The sequence below is a fragment of the Odocoileus virginianus genome, chromosome 30 (assembly GCF_023699985.2).
Source record: "Odocoileus virginianus isolate 20LAN1187 ecotype Illinois chromosome 30, Ovbor_1.2, whole genome shotgun sequence".
Lineage (NCBI taxonomy): Eukaryota > Metazoa > Chordata > Mammalia > Artiodactyla > Cervidae > Odocoileus > Odocoileus virginianus.
In genome coordinates, this window is record NC_069703.1 from 3,122,119 (window position 1) to 3,135,174 (window position 13,056).

The 13,056-nt window shown below is 37.2% G+C and overlaps 1 long non-coding RNA gene and 1 pseudogene across 1 annotated transcript in view; one reads left to right on the forward strand and one right to left on the reverse strand.

The window, feature by feature from the left end:
• Positions 1 to 2,221: 2,221 nt before the first annotated feature.
• Positions 2,222 to 2,440, reverse strand: LOC110144885 (ubiquitin-like protein 5 pseudogene; annotated as a pseudogene).
• A 2,128-nt stretch (positions 2,441 to 4,568) lies between these two features.
• LOC110144884 (uncharacterized) overlaps positions 4,569 to 13,056 on the forward strand; it is a 52,070-nt gene continuing 43,582 nt past the window's right edge. The window contains exon 1 of the long non-coding RNA XR_002316000.2: positions 4,569 to 4,615. This is a non-coding gene — a long non-coding RNA (uncharacterized lncRNA). The remainder of the gene's footprint in view (positions 4,616 to 13,056) is intronic.

Consider the following 13,056-nt stretch of genomic DNA (forward strand, 5'->3'; position numbering starts at 1 on the left):
AATGTGAAGTCAAAGTGGGCCTTAGGAAGCATTACTATGAACAAAGCTAGTAGAGGTGATGGAATTCCAGTTGAGCTATATTCCAAATCTTAAAATATGAAGCTATGCAAGTGCTGCACTCAATATGTCAGCAAATTTGGAAAACTGTGCAGTGGACACAAGACTAGAAAAGGTCAGTTTTCATTCCAATCCCAAAGAAAGGCAATGGCAAAGAATGCTCAAAACACCACACAATTGCACTCATCTCACATGCAAGCAAAGTAATGCTCAAAATTCTCCAAGCCAGGCTTCAGGAATACATGAACCGTGAACTTCCAGATGTTCAAGCTGGTTTTAGAAAAGCCAGAGGAACCAGAGATCAAATTGTCAACATCCTCTGGATCATTAAAAAAGCAAGAGAGTTCCAGAAAAACATCTATTTCTGCTTTATTGACTTGGCCAAAACCTTTGACTGAGTGGATCACAATAATCTGTGGAAAATTCTGAAAAAGATGGGAATACCAGACCACCTGAACTGTCTCTTGAGAAAACTGTACGCAGGTCAGGAAGCAACAGTTAGAACTGGACATGGAACAACAGACTGGTTCCAAATAAGAAAAGGAGTATGTCAAGGGGGAATATTGTCATCCTGTGTATTTAACTTACATGCAGAGTACATCATGAGAAACGCTGGGCTGGAGGAAGCACAAGCTGGAATTCAGATTGCCAAGAGAAACATCAATAACCTTAGATATGCAGATGACACCACCCTTATGGCAGAAAGTGAAGAAGAACTAAAGAGCCTGTTGATGAAAGTGAAAGAAGAGAGTGAAAAAGTTGGCTTAAATCTCAACATTCTGAAAACTAAGATCATGGCATCTGGTCCCATCACTTCATGACAAATAGATGGGGAAACAGTGAAAACAGTGGCTGACTCTATTTTGGGGGGCTCCACAATCACTGCAGGTGGTGACTGCAGCTATGAAATTAAAAGACGCTTACTCCTTGGAAGGAAAGTTATGACCAAGCTAGACAGCATATTAAAAAGCAGAGACATTACTTTGTCAACAATTGTCCGTCTTGTCAAGGCTATGGTTTTTCCAGTAGTCATGTATGGATGAGAGAGTTGGACTATAAAGAAAGCCAAGCACCAAAGATTTGATGCCTTTGAGCTGTGGGTATTGGAGAAGCAGTGGGTACTGGAGAGTCCCTTGGACGGTAAGGAGATCCAACCTGTCCATCCTAAAGGAAATCCGTCCTGGGTGTTCATTGGAAGGACTAATATTGAAGTTGAAACTCCAATACTCCGGCCACCTCATGAGAAGAGCTGACTCATTTGAAAAGACCCTGATGCTGGGAAATATTGAGGGCAGGAGGAGAAGGGGATGACAGAGGATGAGATGTTTGGATGGCATCACCGACTCAATGTACATGAGTTTGAGTAAACTCTGGGAGCTGGTGATGGACAGGGAGGTCTGTCATGTTGCGGTTCATGGGGCCCCAAAGAGTAGGACACGGCTGAGCGACTGAGCTAAACTCACCTGAAAATCACTACAATTATTTTTTTATAACTTAATTGAAAAGTAAGCATTCAAATAGAACAAAAAGCAGTCATAAAATTCAAGAATAATTACATTTTATGGTTGATTTAGAGTTCTTTCTTGATTTTTGGAAATAATAATAACATAAAAGATATAATTTGTATTTATCAAAAGCTTCTGAGCCTCAGCTGACATTTACATGTCTGTGTTTGTAAAGATTGGTTTTGTTATACCTTTTACATAAAAAGTGTTTTTTTGTTTTGTTTTTTGTTTTTTTTTTTTTTACAGTTTATGTTAACTGTTAGATAAAGCTTTTCTAAAATTGAAAGTGTTAGTTCCTCAGTTGTGACTAACTCTTCATGATCCCATGGACTGCAGCCAGTCAGTCTCCTTGGTTCATGGGATTCTCCAGGCAAGAATACTGGAGTGGGTTGCCATTTCCTACTCCAGGGATTATTCCTCACCCAGGGATCTAACCTGCATCTCTTGCATCTCCTCTATTGATAGGCAGATTCTTTTCCGCTGTGCCACTAAGAGGTTGAGAAATCTACAGGGAAGTAATAACAATACCTGTTTTTCTTCTTTTTTTTTTTAGCCTTTGAATGTTCATTAACAATGGTTTCCAAAAACAAGCATCCATATTAATGTGGGGGATGAAGGTGGGAGGAGAGGGAAGGGTAGGGAGAAAGAATTCTGTTCTATTAGTAATAAAGCTCCAGATTCATCCCACTGTGAATTTCATTGTTCCCCAGAGACACGTGGTGCTTTAAAATCGTGTACCACTTCTTCAATACGATATTGTTCCGTCCAGGGCCAGTTTGGGCTATCGTCAGCTTCCTAAGTTTGCCGACAGCGTCATCAGTATTGCATTTAATGCAGACCTTCTTCCCCAGAGGGTCCTTGCAAAAAGCCTTAGTCATCCTGGCTGGAGCTCCCATACTCCGCCTGGACCCCCATCCCCACTTCAGGTCGCCTGAAGGCCAAGCTGAGCCTCTTGCAGGCCAGGGGATCCTGGCAGGCTGGGTTCTACCACCTTTCCCTAACTCCAGACTCTTCTACTCCACCCCCCTCATCTCTTGTTTTTCTTCTTTTGATGAGGTTTTTCTTACAGAAAAAATTGAAAGTGTACTTTCTCACTCCTTCCATATTTAATACAGTCACATAGAGATAGCTTGCTGGAACAATATTATTCTGCATGGTTTTCTTGTACCCAAAGCAAATACTAATTCTCAGGTCTTTGTATTTTTTCAAATAGGACCGTTAGAGTTCCCAATTATGAACTTGTCGACTACAAATTGGTGCTTACCAAGAGCATTGCCAATGATTGAACAACAAAGGCATTTGCCATCTGCCACTGTGGAGATTGAACCCCACGCTGCTATAGCTGTTGACCTTCAACAACCCTTGAGGGAGTTCAGGGTGGAGTGAGACACTCTGTGCTCTAGGGAATCTCATGGGGCAGGTCTTTAAGTAGTTGGATGTTTTTAAGAACAGATATTATGATCTCAGTCCTTGCATCTCCTCATATCTAGAGAAGCCTAAATACCTTCAAGGTGACATCAGATCCTCATGACTAACAAAGAAATCCTTTGTAAAATGAGTGCTTCATGATATTGAACTCCCCCTTCACCAAAACCTTATATATTGACTTTCCCCCACTGCTGCTTTGGAGCAGCCTCTCGGAGCTATCTGAGATGCTCTTTCCTGGGCTGCAGTCCTCATTTTGCCCCAAATAAAACTTAACTCACAACTCTCAAGTTGTACATCTTTCTTTAGTCAACAAACTCTATTTATAATGCTATAGCTAGAGATTTGGCAAGTATCTTCTAGTGAAATATTGCAGTAGACCCAATTGTGGACCCAGTCGTGTCCAACTATTTATGACTATAGACTGTAGCCCATCACGCTCCACTGTCCATGGGATTCTCCAGGCAAGATACTAGAGTGGCTTGCCATGCCCTCCTCCAGTGGATCTTCTCAACCTAGGAATGGAACCCAAGTGCTTTATGTCTACTGCATTAGCTGGCAGGTTCTTTAACACTAGAGCTACCTGGGTTTCTAACTAAAAAAAAATTTTTTTTTAATTTAAAAAAAAGGAGATCTGAAAACAATAAGTGAAAAGAATACCTTATAAATGCTTTAGCTTTGTGTTCTAATAAGGACAATGTATTAGACATCACACTGATCAACTTTTTAAAATATATGAGGATGGGGATTGAATATTGTTTTAACAAAACTAATTTCTCTTTAACAGAAATTCCCTCTTAATGTTAATTTCTATTATAGTCAGTTGTGAAAAAAAATAACAATGAAGGATATACTTTTATGTACTAGATATGTTGACTTTCCATATTTTACATCAATGTGTCCTATTAAAAGGAATAAGATTTGCATTTATTTTGCCTGTGAATAGTATAGGATTCTCTGTGGGAATCTAACCAATCAGATTTCTCTGGGATGTCCACAGGGACATCCACCACAGGAATATCTCCCAGTCTAACAGTCTGATTTCAGTGAGGAGGCCCTTCCCAAGTACTCAACTTATTCACTCAGGGTTGAAGCCACTCTTGTCTCCTCAACTCAGAAAGCTGAGTCAATCAGAATCTCTCTCCCAGGAGCTTAGAGTCAGGGCTCAGAGACCAGGGTTTGCTCTTTATCTGTGACTGAAACTGTGGCTTGTTATCTTGTTGCTTATAATAGAGGCTGCCATCAGGAAAGAAGAACTGCCTATCCCTAACATTAAGGGGACCCAGAACAAACCTCTTAAGTTTTTGTTTGTTTTCTTTCTTGGCTCTGCTTTTTATTTGGATTGTTGTAAACTTTTGACCATTTTGTTGGTCAAACTTGATTCTCGCACATTTTGCTTAGTTCTTTGGTGGCTTCTCTGGTGGCTCAACTGGTAAAGAATCCACCTGCAGTGCGGGAGGCCTGGGTTCAATCCCTGGGTTGGGAAGATCCCCCTGGAGAAGGGATGGCTACCCACTCCAGTATTCTGTCCCAAGAATTCCATGGACTACGGTCCATGAGGTCACAAAGAGTTGGGAACGACTAAGCCACTTCCACTTGGTGATGCTATGGGGGTCTGATCTTTGGAGGTATCTACTCTGCTGTTTTCATTAATTCATTAATTCATTTCATTAATTAATTCATACTATCTGTTTTTATGCTTTAAAACTATATTATTAGTTGCACATGATTTGAGAATTGAAATACTTAACTGTCAAATTGACATTGTTATCATTTTAAACTATACATCCTCATCTCTAGTAGGGTTTCATAAGTTAAAGTTTAATTAGTTTATGATATATTCATCAGATTTTCTTCGGCTCATGCTTACAGAGTACAACTTTTTGCACCCTTTTGCCACCAAAGTGTGTCTTTATATTTAATGTGTGAATTTTGTATTTGTCATATTATTTGTACTGTATCTTACTCAATCTAAAATATTTTGCACTGAAGAGAAATTAAAGGATATATGCATAAATAGTAGGATCTATTTATAAGCAGGTTGAAGGACCCCAAACTGTTATTATGTCTTTCCAAATTAATTTTCTGTTCAATGCTATTTCACTAAAAATCTGAGCATGAGAAGCAGAAGTTTAACAAACTCATGTTTCAAATTTAAGGGTTTTTTGTTTTGTTTTGTTTTTTGGTTCTTAGGAATTTTGCTCTCCACAGGGCAAAATTCATGTTTATCTGTTTTTATCCTTCTTGGGGGTGCTTCCCAAGTAGTTCAGTGGTTAAAAAAAAATCCACCTGCCAATACAGAAGACACAGGAGACATGGGTTTCACCCCTGGGTTGGAAAGATGCCCTGGAGGAGGAAATGGCAATCCACTCTAGTATTCTTGCCTGAAAAATCCCATGGACAGAGGAGCTTGGAGGGCTACAGTCCATAAAGTCACAAAGAGTGGGATGCGACTTAGGAACTAAGCATGCACTCATGCATCCTTCTTGGGGTTCACAGAACTTGCTGCCTCTCTGGATTTATGCCCTTCATTATCTTTGTTCTTTTTATTTTTATTTCTTTAGTTATTTGGCCATGCTGAACAGCTTGTGGGATCTTAGTTCTCTGACCATAAATCAAACTCAGCCCTAGGCAGTTTAAGCAGGCAGTCCTAACCACTAGACAGCCAAGGAATCCCCAATGCCCTTCAATGTCTTTAGAAAATTTTGTCCTGAATGATTTCAAGTGTTTTGCTATATTTATTAATACATGTTATTTTTCACCATGATTCAGAACAAATCACTTTCATTGACTCGTTTTCAAGCTCACACATTTTTTTCTTCTCTTATTGGTGTATTATTAAAACTCAATACTAATGATATTTTTCATTTCTGTATTTTCATTGTATTTTCTATTTTCCATTAAATGTTCAGTATTTCTAATTAAGAATTTTATATGATTTCATTTTTCTCACCCTTTTTAGCATATGAATTATCTTAATCTTTCCACTTTTTTAAAAATGGTTGTCATAGAACTTGCAATATGTTTTACAACAAAGTCAGGTTGACTTTCCAGTAATACGATGCTGACTTTACAGTAATTTTATGCCATTCCACAAGCTAGTGCAAATACCATAGAATAATAGATTATTACTCTTGTATCCTCTCATCCCTTGTATCATTGTTATCATTAATTTTATTTATTCATAAGCTGTAAAGTTATAATCATCAAGTTATTATTATTTTAAACAGACTTGTCAGAACAATTAAGAATAGGAAAAATAAAAGTTATTTTATTAATTACTCTTCCTATACTTTGCTTTTCTTGTGTGTATCCTCACACAAATCTCTCTCCCTTACTCTTTGTCTCAGCAGTGATCCTATAGATAAATTTATAGAAGTTTAAAGCCAAAATGATATATGATTGTAGTGAGTATATGCATTACTTATTTTAAAATTTAATCTTTAAGATCTTGGAAACTGATTTACTTTTTCTACCACTCAGGTATCTCTAGGGCAGTGGACACAATACTATAAAATGTATTTGTATTTTAATACAACATATGTCTGTGTCAGGAAATGTTTAAGTGAGGTTATGGTTGGTTTACTTTCAGAGTCTTTAATATTAGTATGGTGGATTTTATTTTTTACTCTGTTGTTAGATTCAAACAGAGTGCTACTTCCTACCAGTCTCTGCATCTTTAAATAATAGTCATGTATGGATGTGAGAGTTGGACTATAAAGAAGGCTGAGTGCTGAAGAATTGATGCTTTTGAACTGTGGTGTTGGAGAAGATTCTTGAGACTCCCTTGTACTGCAAGGAGATCCAACCAGTCTATCCTAAAGGAAATCAGTCCTCAATCTTCATTGGAAGGACTGATGCTGAAGCTAAAACTACAATACTTTGGCCACCTTGTGCAAAGAACTGACTCACTAGGAAAGACCCTGATGCTGGGAAAGATTGAAGGCAGGAGAAGGGAACGACAGAGGATTAGATGGTTGGATGGCATCACTGACTCAATGGATATGAGTTTGAGTAAGCTCTGGGAGTTGGTGATGGACAGAGAAGGCTGGCTTGCTACAGTCCATAGGGTTGCAAAGAGTTGGACACAACTGAGCTACTGAACTGAACTGAACTGAACTGATCTCCTTAAGCCTGCTTTATACTTCACAAAATAATGATAGCATTACCTATCTTACTTTGCTTTCTTAGTATTTAACTAAATATACTGCATACTGCATTTAGTACACTGCTTAATGCACTTAATATATTGCTTTGCAAATATTAAACACAATACATGACTAATTTATGAGCAATACTGTAATTATATTCACTTCTAATAGTAGACAAGCTTCAGAATCACTTTAATACCACACCTTAGAGAAAAAAAAATTAAATGTGACATTTAAATAGAGTTTATCAGTTTTACTAACATAAACTAAGAGCTACCACCCATTTTTTAGACCTGGAAAGAGGGATAAAATTAATCTAAATAGTCTGCATCTGAAAACATCAGGGTTTATAATATAACTTGCATTTTGTGCCAGTTTGGACTACTATAACTAAGCAGTGACAAGTATGTAAACCCTTTATTGCATTGTTTGCTTCTTTTCACTTTCTTTACTTTTTTATCCTATGCCAGATTGAATGAGCTATTTCTGTCTAATTGACAAATGTAGCAGTTTATTGGGCTAAATGCTTAGAGGATTGCAATAAGAGATTTTAAACTTCAGTGTCAAGATCCTGTTGTTGCTGTAGGCTGTTCACCTCTTTTCAATAGCAAGGTCACCACAAGCATCACCTGCTTTCTTGGTTGTGCAAACTTCTTGGCAGAAAAGGGGTTTCGAATTCTCATAGCTCATCATATACTGAAAGAATATTTCAGTATTTTGCATGTAACGCACGCACAAGTGTGTTGTTATTTTTTCTACCCAGCTGAGTTACATCTTCATTTTAACTAGTCTTGTTACATCTTCCTCTGCCAATATTTGTCCCTTGGCAGACTTTCACTGGAGACCCCTGTCTGTGTGTTAGCCATTCCCAGACAGGACACATACGAAGTATGAATTTAGTGATATATCTGAACAAACTTTACTTGTTCTTTGTTCTTACAATGGTGTACAAAATTTTCTTGATTTTGCTCATCTATTTGTTGTCTTTAATTTTACTTTTTTCTCTTCAAATTTTTTAAGCAAATACATGTGTAATTTGTCTACAAAATATATTTTACCACTGTCAAGTTATTACCCCCTTGTTTATTATTTATATTATAAATATTCCCTGGAGGTGGTTTTCATTTTTAAATGTGTTTAAAAAAAATAATGGCATTATTATTAATAAAAAAACAAGCAGTTAGGAAATGCACTGAACTAGACAGCTTAGAGGTCAAAGAAGTACAATTTTTAGTTGGCCCTTTCCTTGTATTTTTATATATAAAGGAACTAGTACCTTTAGTCCTAGACCTCATCAACTCTTTGATGTACAATGCAAGCATCAACTGGCAGAATGTGAGCAGTTTCAGCCTTATCCACTTACAAAGATTGGTATACATCTTAGTGGCTGAAGACCCCATATTTTGTGGGTCAAGTTTAAACATCTATTGCAGATATTTAGGCATTGGTTTCCAATAATTTCCCTCATTATCCCTTTTGTTATACTGATTCAGGTTATCACTTGATATTTTTGCTTCATTTTTCTGTATCTTAGCATGATAATTCCTCTTTAAAATTGCAACTTCCCATGAACGTTAGCACTGGTGTGAAAAAAAAGTAAAATCTCTCTTCTTTTTTGGCACCATACAGTTTAGGATTTTCTTGACTCTTGAGTGACTCAGGAAGACTAATTTCCTGAGGGAGGCTCCCCTGAGTTGTGGGAAAGAGCAAGTATGGGCCACAGGTTCAAGAAGTCACAGGAGAGGGACAGTGGAAAGAAAGGTTATAAACAAGAAAATGTTTCAAGAAATCCCAAACCTAGAAACTGATTCAGACCGTTTGACATAAAAAGAGAGGTTGGGTACAGCCAAGGCTGAAAGACTCACCTGGTGACACGCTCATTAAGTCCCAGCTTCCCAGTGTTTTTCAGCTCTGCACAGTTACAATAGATATTATTGTCCTCACCATTTTATAGGTAAGTAAATCAAGTCACAGAGGGGAGTAACTTGTAGGGTTATGCAGCTAATAGGAAATCAAGGAGAAACCTGAACGCTGGCAGTTGACTGCCCCACAGAGGTGGTGGTGGTTCAGTCACTAACTTGGGTTCGACTCTTGTGACCCCATGGACTGTAGCCTGCCAGGCTTCTCTGTTCATGGGATTCTCCAGGCAAGAATACTGTACATGTTGTTAATCACCTTTCATATCAATTTATAAAGGAGTAATGGCAAAAATCAGATGTGATAGCAAAAGTGAATAGGAACAAGAAAGCTGTGTGGCACAGCAGTGATCAGACTGAAAAAGTAATGACGTGATGGTTAAGACACAGAAGACTGCATCGCAAACCTATCAAAAGGGGGAGCAAAAATAATTTATCATCCAAATCTAGGCACTTTTAAAAATAAAAGAGGGCTGTTAATATCTATGCTGAGGTTGCAGGCTTAATTCAGGACCATCCTAGGCAATCTGAATATGTAATCACTTAAAACGTAATGTATAAATGCCTTCCCCAATATCTCAGGTGGTCAAAATAAAGCCAATGTATCAATAGAAATCACTATGTTGATCTAACCCAGTGGGAATAAGGCAAGAAATCACTGTTTTGTATTGTTTTTATGTACATATTTTGTGCTGTGCTTGAGTTACTTACTATATCTCTTACAAGTTCTCAGACAATAATGTTTACACTTTCCAGAATACCCTTTCCAAAAGTTTATTTTAATGCTGCTCCCTTGATTTCTGTTTCAGGGTATGACAAGAAATAACCATACACAACCTCTTACTGAACCTGTTTAAAGATAGACTTGTGACAAGTGTGTATTATGTCACCCAGTATCCTTTTTAAAAATGTCACACTTGAAACATCTAAAAATCAATATCAAGAAAAAAAAATTCCTCTAAAAAATAGATAGGTTTAGTTTTCTCATGAAATTATTTAACTCTTTGTTTTAATTTGGCCTGTTAAATATGCTGACTCTTTCTTCTAACCTGCAGAGTTGTATTCTCATGCACTCTGTCCTCATTTTCTCTGTATATTTATATTCCTTTTTGACTGAATTTTTGACTTCACATTTATATTTAAAAATATAAGTAATTTTTCAGCACACAGCTTTAGAACTTTCCTGAAATAGATTAAATAAAAAGCATAAGTATCTTTATGTTGTAGCAAACCAGTAGACTCTGAATACATCTTCATAATCATCATTCTATAGACAACTATTGATAATGTTCTTATTTTTAAAAATTTCTTTTCAGGGAATTATCTAAAATAATGCCCACTGATTGCATCATCAGTGCTTTTGTATGGCTGATTTACCTGTACTCTGTCCTCTAAATTAAAATAAAGGCTGCCTTGTTCAATTCTTGCCACTAGCTCCCCTAAGTGGGGAAGGGTGGCATAACAATGATCAGAAAATCAGATGTCAAATCATAATTAGCATAAAAGTCAGTAAGTCTTCCCAAGAGATCTCTTTTCACACCTCTTTAGATAGAGTTAGGTGATAACATGTTAGGAGAGATGTTTTCTCTCTCCTAACAGGAGAGAATAGGTCTTAGTGCATTTAATATAAAAATTCATAGTTTGTGTCAGAAAAGAAATTTTGTAAGGATTGAAATTTGCAAGAGCATAAACCTGTGTCTGAGTGAATGTGTTATATATTAAACTGCAGTGAGCAGAGAATTGTCAACTGCATCTAATTCCAGAACAATCACAGCTTGAGAAGAGGCTGATCCAGTGTGTCTCTGCCCAACATACTGAATGACTTTCAGACACAGAAATTTAGTTTCTGTGTATAACATTTCTGGTATAACATTTATACTGTACTGTGTGGGTTGGTTGCTCAGTCATGTCTGACCCTGCGACCCAGTGGACTGTAACCCACCAGGCTCCTCTGTCCATGGAATTCTCTAGGTAAGAATACTGGAGTGGATAGCCATTCCCTTCCCCAGGGGATCTTCTCAACCCAGACATTGCATCCAGCTCTCCTGCATTGCAAGCAGATTCTTTACTGTCTGAGACACCAGGGAAGACTCTATACCATACTAACATATATGAACATAAAGAAAACAATTTCAAACATAATTAGACAGAAAAGTATTGGAGGGCAGAGAAGATATTAAAGAACTCCTCAAACACTGACAAAAAAAAAAAAAAACCGTGTGTGGGAGGGTAAGTGCTGAACTGATCTATTCTTATTTGAAGGAATATAAATATAAAAAGACAGGTACGGATCTCATAAATAATTTTACAACCACTAGAAAAAGAAGAGAGGCCCCGAAGATACAGAGCAAAAGCACAAATAAAAAAATTGCTTTCTGTGGCAAACACAAAAATGTTAGTATGGCAATATTTCCTTTAAAGATCCTAAGAATAAGAATAAGTGAATAAACATAAAAAGCAGTAAAATGAGAAATACAGTGTCCAAACAGCATAGATTTCAAATACGGATAGAAGGAATGTAGATATCAGTTTTTTCAGAATAAAATAACAAAGACACAACAGAATATTTCTATCTCCTAATACCCTTTAAAGATATTTTATCAACATATTATCTGAGCCACCAGTACATGACCATACTAATCTTAATTGAAAAGCCAATTCTCTCTGCAAGATGAAACATTCATATGAGATTTATGGTAAGCAAATATCTGCCCTCATTTTTCAATTTTAATAAAGATGCTAATATATAACCCTGAAACAATCTTTTTTTTTTTTAAATTCCAACTGTAATATTAGGTAGATTAGGTGAAGATAGACAGGGAGTGAGAAAAGTAGCTGGTGGATGAATGCATCAATGACAGATAGGTAGATAGAGTTGTATTCCCCACAAAGGTATGTTTGGGCTTCCCAGGTGGAGCAGTGGTAAAGAATCTGCATGCCAATGCAGAAGATGAAAGAGACACAGGTTCTATCCCTGGCTTGGGAGGATCCCCTGGAGTAGGAAATGGCAATCCACTCTAATATTCTTGCCTGGAAAATTCCATGGACAGAGGAGCCTGGTAGGCTACAGCTCACTTTTTATATCCCCCACCTGTAGTGTATGAATATTCCACTTTCTCTACATTCTTATTGTCTCTATTCTTTTTTTAATTTTAGCTATGATAGTGTTGATTAAAAATTAGTCACAACCTGAAAGTAGAGAGCTATTTTACTCTGAGCCAGGAGACAGCATCTCAGTAACTCTGAGAAAACTCTTCCAAGGATGGGGAGTCAGGCTGTACACAAGTTTGCAACAAAGGAAGCAGTTAGTCTGAACATCAAAGATCAGATATCTAGTTAAGGAATATAGCATTCCATGTATGGGAAGACGCAAGCCTCTGGGATCACTGAGTTCATGACTTTCATTTGCACCTGAGCTATCCAGGGCCAAATCCTGTTTCCTTGTTCACCTTAAAGAGCGGCAGATGTATCAGAGGCTGCTTCTTGCATTTCTGCCCCCACCCCCACCCCACAAGTCCCCCAGTTCCTCAGCAATCAGCCTGGGTGATGGTGGCATCTTCTGTATCTCAATTTTGAGAGCGTTCATTCACATTTGGAGGCCAGAAATCACTGATGGCTGTGACATTTCTTCTTTATTGACATGGCAGGACGTATTTTCATTTCACAACAGGATATATAGTCATACTTGATAGTAGTTTTAATTTACATTCCCCTAATGGCTAGTGATGCTATCTTTTTATATACTTATAAAAAGTTTAAAAGATATAAAAATGTTCAACCTCATTGGTTAAGTATCTGTTTATGTCTTTTGCTCAGTTTGTATGTGGGCTGCTTGTCTTTTTATTGGTGATTTTTGAGAATTTTAAAATATATTCTAGATACTTGTTTTTTGTTTGATATGTGGTTTGCATACATTTTATCCCAATCTGTTGTTCATATTGTTATCATATTTACATGGTCTTTCTCAAGAGAAAAGTTGTTAATGTTGGGTGCAGTATGTCA